The sequence below is a fragment of the Drosophila suzukii genome, assembly GCF_043229965.1.
Source record: "Drosophila suzukii chromosome 2 unlocalized genomic scaffold, CBGP_Dsuzu_IsoJpt1.0 scf_2c, whole genome shotgun sequence".
NCBI lineage: Eukaryota > Metazoa > Arthropoda > Insecta > Diptera > Drosophilidae > Drosophila > Drosophila suzukii.
In genome coordinates, this window is record NW_027255896.1 from 6,457,861 (window position 1) to 6,469,975 (window position 12,115).

The 12,115-nt window shown below is 43.6% G+C and overlaps 1 long non-coding RNA gene across 1 annotated transcript; it reads left to right on the forward strand.

Moving 5' to 3' along the window:
• Positions 1 to 2,171: 2,171 nt before the first annotated feature.
• LOC139354530 (uncharacterized) lies at positions 2,172 to 7,725 on the forward strand. Its single transcript, XR_011605506.1, has 2 exons — positions 2,172 to 6,855; positions 7,153 to 7,725. It is a non-coding gene; the product is annotated as an uncharacterized lncRNA (long non-coding RNA).
• The last annotated feature ends 4,390 nt before the right edge of the window (positions 7,726 to 12,115 follow it).

Sequence of the window (12,115 nt, forward strand, 5' to 3'; positions counted from 1 at the left end):
CCCGAGCCTCCTTGTATCGACGCCATCTCTCCTCCAGTGGTTTAGCCAGTCTTCCTTGCCATTCCACCCTTGGTCCTGCGTTTACTTCGCACGACTCTGGGTCATTGGGGTTACACCGACCGGCTCCCGTCCGGAACGCAACTCCACTGGGTTTATTACGTTCCCCTTCGAGTTTCCCGGATTGCAGTTTGGGCATTTAGGCGTAAACGTGTCGGCTCGCCCGCATTTGAAACAGAAGTAGGACTTTTGCGGCGTTTCACATTGCTTGTAGACGTGCCCGGCTTGTTTGCAGTTCCAACATACCACGGCTTTCCGCTGGCTGGCAGATTGGATGGCCTCTACTAGTCCTCCCTCGTTTTCATGTTCGACTACTGTCCGGAAATTCTGGTCTGGAATGCTACTGTACTGGACTTCGTCTACCCTCTGCCCTCGAAATTCTAGTCGTCTGGGGGGTACCGCTCGTGGTGTCTGTCTGGCTCGTCCCACTTCCTCCGCGAAAGCTCTTTCGGCTTCTCGACATTCGTCTCTGAGATGCTCCAAGGTGTATGCCCGAATCGGAAACACGTACTGCTTCAAGGGCTCGCACAGATTACGCTTGACGGTCTTGATCATCCATTTTTCAGTAATTGGTAACCGCACCGCAGCCCTCAGTCTTCGCATTGCGTGGAAGAAAGAATCCAGGGACTCTCCTGGCATTTGCCTCCGCTCACTCAGGTCCTGGATCCTCTCATAGTCGCATCTAGTGTCGCTATACCGACGCTCAATAGCCGTCCGCAATTCCATCCAGGTTGCTATGTTGTTAGTACGGACTAGCAGCCAATACCATTCCGCCGCACCATCGACCACCAAGCGGTGAAAGTTCCGGATAAAATCCGCCCAAGGCGTGCCATAATGCTGCCTTAAGTGCTCGACTCGGAATATAAATTCTTCCGCACTCATCCCATCGGAGTTGCCAGAGAACTGTATCCCCCATTTGTGCACTGGGACACAGTGTCCTCGTTGAGAATACCCGTAGACTTCCTGATTCCGCCGAAGAGCCCCTTGACGCCCTTCCGTGTCTCTTGGTTGATGGCTTCCACTGGAAGAGGAACCTGGTCGGAAGTGCATACCTTCCTGTTGAAGATTCTGCTGATAACTCGACAGACCGATTTTCTGACGTTGTCCAGTAGGGCCAGGATTTACTTCCGGGTCATTCCTGAATCGGTTTTATATTGTCGGCTGATTCCCAGGTTGACGACTTCCAAAATGACCGCCCGCAGGGAGTCCCTGAGACCTAGTTGATGGTTCTGACCCCCCCGATAGAGATGTCCTCCTTTCGACCTGCCTCATCAACTCAGCAAAGCCTTCTTTGATATTTTTGTCAATCTTGTCGCCGATAAACCGTTCCATTTCAGCTCGAAACTGGTTCTGGGATTCTACCACAAAGTTCCTCAAATCGCTACCATGGCCCTGGTTGTCGACTCCTTCGAGGCTATACTGTTCTTGGATCGGATCTAGCTGGATGTGTGAAAAAGTCGGTATTGGTGTGGAGTTGTCGCCATGCTCTAATCTTTTTGGGTTTCCCACCCGGTTTAGAGTGTGAAACGGCATTGGTTGCAGTGGGGGACAAGTGAATGATCCTGCCTTCCCTAAAGGGGTCGTAAGGTTCCCGCAATCTTCCATATTATTTCCATTCTTACCCATTTTAATTTGATTATTTATTTCTTCAAAAATTATTAGTTCGTAATTTTTCTTTCAGGAAACAGAAGGGGAAAGAACTACTATAAACTTTCCCATCCTACACTGTGAACTGATCTGCGGCGCTATTTTTCTAATGGACTGTCCTCGACCTTGGAACATTTAACGTTTAACACAAAACAATGACAGAATCGACTCTTTCCAACTTCGACTCAGTCGAAGTTTGGGAGTCAAGGGTGTCATTTTATTTAGTAATCAAAAATCCACGTTTCTTCCCTCGCCATCATCCCATCGACCTCTCGATACATCTCAACCGCCGTTCGTCAGTCAAGGACACCGAGGAATCATCCGGAAGCTTCTGAGACTCCTGTTCTTAAGAAACTCAGGACTCCGGATTTCGGTTGTATTGGCGACTGCCTGAAGAAAAAGGATCTTTTTACGTCCCCCCGATTGTTGCTCCTGTATCTCGATCGCAAACACTTGTTTGAGAGAACTTTCAGTGAACGGTCGTGTTTTTGTCTTGCGCTCCGAATTTTTGTTCTTTTTGTCCATAAACCATCGGGGTTTAATTCATATTTTCATACGTCTATATAACTTTTTATGTCCCTAACAACATCCGTTCGCTTCGCGAGTGCATAGTGATTGTTTTGTGTTTAAATTAACAAAATTAGTTTGCACGTCTAATCTCTGTGCAGTGTTTGTTGTTATAGTTTTTTTTTCTAATTGCCTTCTTCTTTTCTTCCAAACGCTGTTTGGAGCGGTAAGTGTCTAAACGGTAGTTACCCGCTCTCCCGCACTCCCGCACTCCCGCTTATAACTTTGTTTTTGGAACATCTAAAACTTACGCTCCCCCAGCTTACTTACTCCCGCTCATTCTCTCCCGCTCTCTAACTCTCTCTTTTACTTGCGGAGCTTTATTCTCTTGGCACTGTGGTTCGGAATATCGCGATAATGGCTGTCTGCAATTTAAAGAAATGCAAGTCGTTAATTTCGGCTGGACAACAGAGCATTCCGTGCCATTCGTGTGAGAATATTTTTCATGCAAAATGCCTTGGCTATTCGGGCCTGGTACGCGATGCAATCGACATGAGAAGTGGCTTGCGCTACTATTGTGATGAATGCATTGCTTATGAAACCCAGGCACTCTCTATAAGGCGGCTTACAAAAAGCACTGTTACGGAATTAATCCGGAACAGCCGTAAAAATACGGATCTGCTTGTGGCGCTTGAGTCGCAGCTCACTAGCCGTATGCTATCTGAGCCCGATTCTCCTAAGCGTAAAAAGATCGCGGTCGATAGACAACCCACGGTAGCCGCTAGTGTAACTCTCTCTGGCGATCCGGGGTCTGCAGCACAGCAGTCGATCTCAGCCGCCGCACAAATGGTACTGAGATCGAAAGCTAAAAAAGATTCGGTTTCCGAATTCAAAGGACGCGAGATTTTGCCGCATGAGACGCCCGAAAAATCTGCTATAAGCAATACTTTAATAATTCCAACGCCGCATGTTGACTTAACGTCCGGAGTACCGAATGAAACTGGTAGTGCAGCCGTAAATGCGGTAGTACCTAAACCTGTCACATGCGTGGTACCTAAAACAGTCACCTGTGTACCGCAGCGGAAACAAATTTTTGTTTCTCGGCTAAATCCTGACCTTTCATCGCTGGACATTACGGCCTATATCCGTAACAAAGTTCAGATTGATGATCTAAAGGTTAAACGATTTAATTTTCCATATGCTAGGGAAGTATCATCTTTTAAGATCGGTGTTCCCTGTGCTCATTTTGCAACTATGTGCTCAGCCAATTTTTGGCCTGTTGGCATTTTTGTTAAAGAGTACGAAGCTAAAAAAAAGAAAATTCGTTCAAAGGAAGTTGGAAATCCCTTTAAAGAGCCATCCACATCTACATCCTCATCTATCTCAAAAAACTAGATTCTTTTCTTCAGCTTTATTATCAGAATACAAGAGGTTTACAAAGTAAGTTGACCAAATTGTATACTGATAGTTTTTCCTTGTCTTCCCATGTTATTGTTTTTACTGAAACCTGGTTAAAACCGGAAGTTCTAAGTTCCGAAGTTTTTCCAAGTAAGTACACAACTTACAGGCTTGATCGTCCGTCCCGACGTGGAGGTGGAGTTTTAATTGCAGTTGACTCAGAATTAACGTCTGAAGTAATAACGTCCGACGAAATAAATGACATTGAATTTCTGTGTATAAAACTATCCCTTCCGGGTATTTCTATATACATAACATGTTCATATATTCCGCCATCATCGGAATTCCCGACATATGCGAATCATCTGTCCGCTATCCAGTTTATTTCAAGTAAACTATCAGATAGGGATCAGTTAATAGTTTTAGGTGACTTTAATATACCTAGGGCGACATGGTCCACCGTCGAAACCTCAAATATATTGTTACCTTCAACGCAGCATGATTTTCTTGACGGTTTGCTTGATATTTCATTGTCTCAAGTAAATCATGTATTAAATTTCTTAGGACGATTACTGGATCTATGCTTTGTTTCCAGTCCAGATTGTGTCTGCATAGCTAGAACCTCTGCAATTACTTTACCAGAAGACCCTTATCACCCAACGCTAGAGCTGACTATTGACACGGGTACAAAAGTGTATGAAGTATCTGAAAAAATAGCTAAACGCATCCCCTGCTTTCGTAAAGCGAACTTTGCACTCATTAATAGCCTTATAGCTTGCTCGGATTGGTCCAATCTGTACTTAAGTACTAATATAAATGAAGCGGTTAATATATTTTATAACATATTAAACGAAGTTTTTGATACATGCGTTCCTACGTATTATCCTAAAATTTCAAACCAACCTCCGTGGTTTAACAAAGAGCTGGCACGACTTAAAAATGTAAAGTCTAGACTCTACAAAAAGTTTAGAGCTTCAGGTTCACAAGCTGCCTTTTCCCGATACTTAAGTGCTCGGTCCGATTTCACCGCGCTTAACGCTCAGTGTTATAAAAACTATTTAGCTCGTTGCAAGACCCAGTTTACGCTGGATCCAAAACAGTTTTATAATTTTGTTAACACAAAGCGTAAATCTTCTAGTTACCCATCATCACTTAAATTTGAAAATTCGGCTGCTAGCACTGATCAAGCCATAGCCGATCTTCTTGCACAGTTTTTTCAAACCACCTATTCAACATCAAGTCCTCCAGATCAGTCTTACCCATATGTCATTCCTAAATCAAACTTTATTTGTTGTCCTGTTATAAGTAAAAGCTCACTTCTTTTAGAATTGCAAAGGGTCAAACCAGTCTACTCTCCGGGTCCTGACGGAGTCCCTGGATGTGTGCTTAGGTATTGCGCTGAGACTTTGTGTAGACCATTGCACAAACTGTTTACTCTGTCTTTAGAAACATCCGATTTCCCACACAGATGGAAGGAATCGTTTGTTATCCCGTTTCATAAAAAAGGGAGTAAATTGAACGCATGTAATTACAGAGGTATTTCAAAGCTATCAGCTATACCGAAGCTCTTTGAGAACATTATTACGCCTCATTTACAACACAGTTGTAGGTCCCTTATTTCCTCTTGTCAACACGGATTTATAAAACGTAGGTCAACGACAACCAACCTTTTGGAGTTTACTTCATTTGTTATAGGAGGTTTTAGAAAGAATCGTCAGACTGATGTGGTCTACACTGATTTTAGTAAGGCGTTTGATTCTGTAAGTCACCCGATTTTAGTCCGGAAATTGGACCTTTTAGGGTTTTCAGGTGATCTTCTTAGGTGGATTTTAAGTTATTTGAATGATAGGACTCAAAGGGTCATTTTTAAAAACTCTTTGTCATCCCTAATCCGAGTTACTTCCGGTGTACCACAAGGAAGTCATCTCGGTCCGCTCCTGTTTACATTATTTATAAATGACCTTCCATTAGTCTTAACGAAGTCACGGGTTCTTATGTACGCAGATGACGTTAAGTTGTGCCTGCAATATAATGACCCCGCACAAAGTTTAGCTTTACAATCGGATCTAAATGCATTTCAAACATGGTGCATGGATAATGAATTGAATTTAAATGGTTCTAAGTGTAAACTAATGACCTTTTTTCGTGTCAGCCCCCACTACTCAACGTATACTTTGAGTGGTTGTGCGTTAGATAGGATAACGCATGCTGACGACCTTGGAGTCTACATGGATCCTAGACTTAAATTTTCCGATCACATTACTACTATGGTAAATAAAGCCAGGGGCGTGCTTGCATTTATCAAAAGGTGGTCGAAGGAATTCGATGATCCCTATGTCACAAAGACCTTGTTTATTTCATTAGTCCGACCAATTCTTGAGTACTGCGCTCCTGTTTGGAGTCCCCAATATGGGGTGCATATAGACCGGATTGAGTCTGTGCAAAAAAACTTCTTAATATTTGCCTTACGGAGACTTAACTGGGATACAAGCCTAATACTACCATCCTACTCTAGTAGATTACTTCTAATTAACTTACCATCGTTAGCTAACCGTAGAACTATGCTTGGTATTACGTTTATTAGAAATCTTATTCATGGTGATGTAGAGAGTCCCGAGTTACTGGGTCGCCTGCATTTTAATGTGCCAAATAGATTCACTAGAAACTATATTCCTTTAGTATTGAATCACTGTATCTCTAATTACGCAATGCATGAACCTTTTAGAGTACTTTGCAATGATTATAATAGACTATATCATCTAATATCTACTACTGACTCACTTCCTATCTTTAAATCAATAATATTATCCTCCCTAGTAACTAATTAGTTTTACTTGATGTATTTTGTCTATTCGTATTGACCTGTATTTTAAATTGTCTATTGTTACATTGTCTTTTTCTTTGTCCGCGATTATGTTTACTCGCCCAAAACGGTGATGGGCTCCGCGCGTAACAAGCTTTGCTTGGTGTCGTAGGGCCACTTGTTTGTACTGACCATAGTGCATCAACGTCCAAGATAAAAAAAAAAAAAAAAAAAAAAAAAAAAAAAAAAAAATCTTCCAGTTTGCTTGAACCCAGCTGATGTCGTCGAGAAAGAAACACAGTACAGAACGTTTTCTTGCTTTTCTTACTTTCCTAATCCAAACTATTTCTCGTCTTTCCCCCAGATCTTTCTGCTGTTAGCCTACCGGTCAGACGAGGACTTCGAAAAGATCTATGGGAAGAGGAAAATCCTGTTGAAGCCTGGTGCGTTGCCATTTATATTTGAAATTGGGCGCCAATATTGTTATGTCCCAAAATAGGACTACGTGTGTCCGCGAGTGGGCAGCGCCGGCTAGCTCTAGAGCACTTGGGGTGTGGGTACTCCAACCCTGCCCACACACACGCAACAATAAACAAACAGATGTTTGTACTTCACAACACTTCACGCTGCAACAGCTGTCTTATGACTGGACCGAAAACATTGACGAAATATACGAAACTATAAAACTAACACAACACGTGATTATCACAAAACTAATTCCTCCACTTGTTCCTTTTCAGGTCACAGGACGCCATCAAATATATTGTGGGCTTTTGGGGGCAAACCCAAAGCCTCCGCGCTCCCACCCAACCGTAGCAGCCGTAGGTGACTCCGACTGCCCCTTGGACCGGTCACCGTGAGATATCTTGGAACCGTTTACATGTTCCCTCCCCTCTGAAAGATATTCTACTCCATATTCATTATAGTATCATTTATTTACTTAAATTATTTACAGGGCTTCAGCTTCCCGTAAGGAAACCCATCAACCACCGCCCGCCGGGTGCGACAGTCACCAAAGGGATTTACGTAGACTGGTCTGTTCTCTTTATTTCGGTCCCTACCTAAAAGAGCTCTCTTAAGGGGATCCCAGACCCGATTATAACCTATTCGACGCGGTCGCTGGAGAGGATTCCCCGTGGGATTAACAAGTACTTGGCTTTGACGGTTTAAATGTCAAGCCTCGCCCAGAAGGAGCGATAAGTGGCAAATAACTAAATAAACAAATGTGAAAAAAAACACTCGCCTTGAATTGTTCACATCCGGCAATAAACATTTTAAAATTGGTGATATAATAAATAAATAATAGTGCAATATGGGTGAATCTATGTGCAATATATATAGGTTAATTTTTAAGTGTTATATAAGATCCCCTCCCCCAACAAATTTTATGCGAAAAGAATATAAATAATTAAATAAAAAAAATAACTAAATAAACTAAGGGACAACACAATATAAAGCTAAAAAGACTATTTCGCAGTAAGCCGCCGATCTTTTCCAGGTCCGGTTGGTGATGTAATTCCACGTGCCGTGACGCGCAATCGAATCCTCCACCGAATTCTGGGGAGGATTATGCCCCCTCCTGGAGTAAATTCTCCACGCGCGCGGAGGATTTCTCGCAGGCACGACAGGTTCCTCCAGGTAGCTAGCGCTGGAGGCACCGGGCTCGCCGATGACGTAATCTCCGGCCGAGAACCGGGGTTACTCCAAGAAAAACTTGGCCAGGCCCTAATTAATGGAACCTGGCCACTACCTTCCACGTCTCTTCTGGCTGGCCTGAAATGGGATTCCTATTGGAATTTTCTTTTTCCCCCCACTAACTGGAACGCACTCACCGTAGGGTCTTGACCAGTCCGGCTTCAGAGACCGTTCTCCGGCGTCGGCGACCGGCGAAAACTTTGCACGAGCGGGCTCACTCCTTTTTATTTATCGGTACTGACTGCGTTCGAAATTTTGGCTGCACTTATCTAGGCGCTGATGGCCACTTGAACACCACGACCGCGTGAGGAGATAGTTAATTCACCGAACCCGCTGCGACTGCGCGCCGCCGACACCAAATCTGAACTGATCTAGTGTCGGCCATTTTCCTTCCGCCAACCTATGCAGATTACGGACCTCGTTCCCTGCACTCTGGGTCAATGTCCCTATAACCTCCATTTGTCCGGTTTGAATTTGAATTCGCCCCCGAACTGACTCCAATTTTCACGTTGCCCATCACTGGAAACCCTAAACCCACTTTGCATTCCTGGTTTTCTCGATTACTCGATTAGTGAGGGATGGCGACATAACAAGATATTCTTGATCAGGATCACTAGCCGAGTCGATCTAGCCATGTCCGTCTGTCTGTCCGGATGAACGCTGAGATCTCGGAAACTATGGGAGCTAGGCTTTTGAGATTTGGCTTGCAGATTGCTGAGCTTCTTACGCAGTTTGTTTCTGTAGAGTTCCACGCCCACTCTAACGCCCACAAACCGCCCAAAACTGTGGCTCCTACAGTTTTGATGCTAGAATAAAAATTTTAACTGAAATGTAATGTTCTCATCAATACCTATCGATTGACCCAAAAAGAGTTCGCCACGCCCACCCTAACGCCCATGAACCGCCCACAAACTTCAAAAAATCGTAAATATGAACGTGGATATCTCGGAAACTATCAAAGATAGAGAATTGGGATTTCAGATTTAGATTCCGTAGCCTTATACGCAGCGCAAGTTTGTTACGCGAATATGCCACGCCCACTCTAACGCCCACAAACCGCGAAAACCTGTGACGCCCACTATTTTTATGCTAGATAAAAAATTTTAACTGAAATGTAGTTTTCTCATCAATTCCTATCGATTGACCCAAAAAAAAATTTGCCTCGCCCACTCTAACGCCCATAACGCTTAAATCTGTATACCGCCGGTAGGTGGCGCATTTTAATCTCGCTTTGCTACTTGCATATCTCTATTTAGCTGAGTTACGGGTATCTGATAGTCGAGGTACACGACTATGGCGTTCTTCCTTGTTATTTTTTAGCTATGACACCACTTTTGCACGAACACCGTCGTCGGGTGACGCAGCCGCAGCAGCTAATTAACTTCTGAATCCGGTCACTTATATTAATTGCATCGCGAAAGGTATCTCTCTATATCTAGCTCTCTCATTATTGTGTACTGGCATTCTTGGGCCCAGCATTCGGCTGGCTGCCCCTTTGTTAAATAAGTACGAGTATGATCTCGACATTAAACGCACTCTCGTCTCGCCTGCTGTACTCTTTCTCGCTAATAAATTGCTAACAAGCATAAAGCAACCTGAAATTCGTATTTTAATTTAGCAATAACTAATAAAAATGCTTCTTAGTTCAACACTGGTGACCCCGACGTGATTTGTGCATGAATTATACTAAGTGAAAATCATATAATTCTATTTATTGACTTTTTCGTTCTTGCGGCTGCGGTGCATTGGCGGAGCAGCAATCATAAGGCCTTAAATGCAGTGAGCGCTATAAATAAATAGCAGTTGGTGTTTGCTGAAATTTACATATGAGGCGCAAAATCAGCTATACATAGAAGCGTACATAGCCAAGTAACGGGCTGTTATTCCCTCGTTTGCTTTGCGCTTATCTTCCCGCTGAAGCCGAATTTCGGGCATTTCGTCTGCTGTTGTTGTGGAAGCCATACCTACGGGAACTTTTGCTTACAAGTCGTTAAACGTTAGTGCTACCACGGCAGATGGAAGCCCACAACGAATAGTAGGCAAGATGAAAGTTAATATAGAATATGGAAACATTCAAAAGATTTTAAACATTTATATTGTACCATCACTAAAGCAAGATCTATACTTGGGCATAGATTTTTGGAGGCTGTATGATCTTCTTCCCAAAAATCTGCATATATCCGAGCTAGAATCTAAAAAGTCTAGCAAAGTTAGCAGCGACGTCGAGGTAGATCAACACGACTTGTCTGAAGCAGTTCATGTTATCATTCCTCTTATCAGATAACGGATCACAATTCCGTTCTGAAGCGTTTCAGAAACTAATGAAGACTTATGAGATTTCACACATGCTGACGGCTGTTCATTCGCCTCAACCTAACGCCTCTGAGCGAGTCAATCGTTCTGTTATTTCCGCGATTCGAGCTTACCTTCGTCCAGATCAGAAAGATTGGGATGAGTATTTGAATAGGATATGTTGTGCCTTGAGATCCTCGATCCATGCGAGTATCGGTACAACGCCGTACTATATGGCTTTCGGCCAGCATATGGTAACTTCCGGTTCTACTTATTCCTTGCTTTGGAGACTGAACATGCTAGATGATCGTTCCTTAGTTTTTAATAGGCAAGATTAATTTGAAATAGTCCGAGAGGAAGCGACTAAGCAAATGCAGAAAGCTCACGATCGGAACGAAAAGCTTTATAATTTGCGCTCGACAGATGTCTCCTACGCTGAAGGGCAAGAGGTATTCCGACGCAATTTTAAGCAAAGTTGCTTTCAGACCGGCTATAACACCAAGTTCGGTCCATCATTCGTAAAAGCCCGAGTTCGAAGAAAATTGGGAAGATCTTATTACGAACTAGAGGACTTGCAAGGTCGACTCTTGGGTAACTATCACGCGAAAGATATTCGCCAGTGATGCGACTCCAGGCGGTAATCTGTCTAGGGAATCTAAAGCCAAATACGCTAGCCTGATTCTAGCGGGGGGGTTTTTGTAACGGCGCCTGTAGCGACTGGCGAACCTAGGTTCAGCCTCAAAGCCTACTATACAGGGTCCGCTTAAACCAAAGCTTGACCTAGTGTGGCCACCTGTGTCGGCTATTCGATATTTCGATAGTTTTGAACAGCTGAGCCAGGGTGGTCTTGGAAAGTTCTAGTTTTGACACCTGTCGGTCGTCATATGATATATATTTCCGCCAAGAGCCTCGCTGGTATTCAGCCGATTCCGGTTAAGTTCTTCCTTTTTTAACCTGCGAGAGAAACAGACGTGCCAGCAGCTCAAAATTTTAATTTCAAGTTAAAGACTAAAAGTCCGAAATATATATTTTTTGAGCGGCATCCGGTATTTTTGAGTGGCATCCAGTATTCTAAGTGGTGTTTTTAGCACTCAGTGTGGCTGCCAGCTATAAAAGCTAGCCAGCGAATAAAGCTTAAAGTAAGTGCAAGTGCATTTTGTTAGAAATTGGTGCGTGTTTAACCTCCAACAAAATTTCACTACAGGTATTTCTAAAATTCCGGGTGAAAAATCCAGCCAGTGCTGCCACAAGTTGCCGCCAAAGGCGCATCTTATTGATTCGGCCAATTCACTGGAGGATTTACCACCTCAAGAAGGCCAAAATCAAATCTCGGGGCCCAATCGTCAGGTATGGTTTTTTTGAGACACACATGTCGCCATATCTGTAATTAATTTGAATGACCAATCGTCAGGTTGGGCCGCGAGGAATGATTTGGAGAGATTAGTGCCCTGAAGTACCCCTATCTACTATCTACCTATCTACGGGTCATGTAGTGCCGACCAAGAAGAGCAGTTTATATAAAGAGGACCGATGGCAGTTTAATTCAATTACATAACCTGTCCCGATACATCATGCCGCGCATCCGTACAACAGCCGAGTTTTAAGGGGTGCGCGTATCCGTCTAGGAGGTTTCCGAGTGGAATATCGCTGTCGCAGATTTAGGGATTTATACCCGTTTATGTTGTAAAAGCGCCGCGTGTGTGAACGGCCTTAACC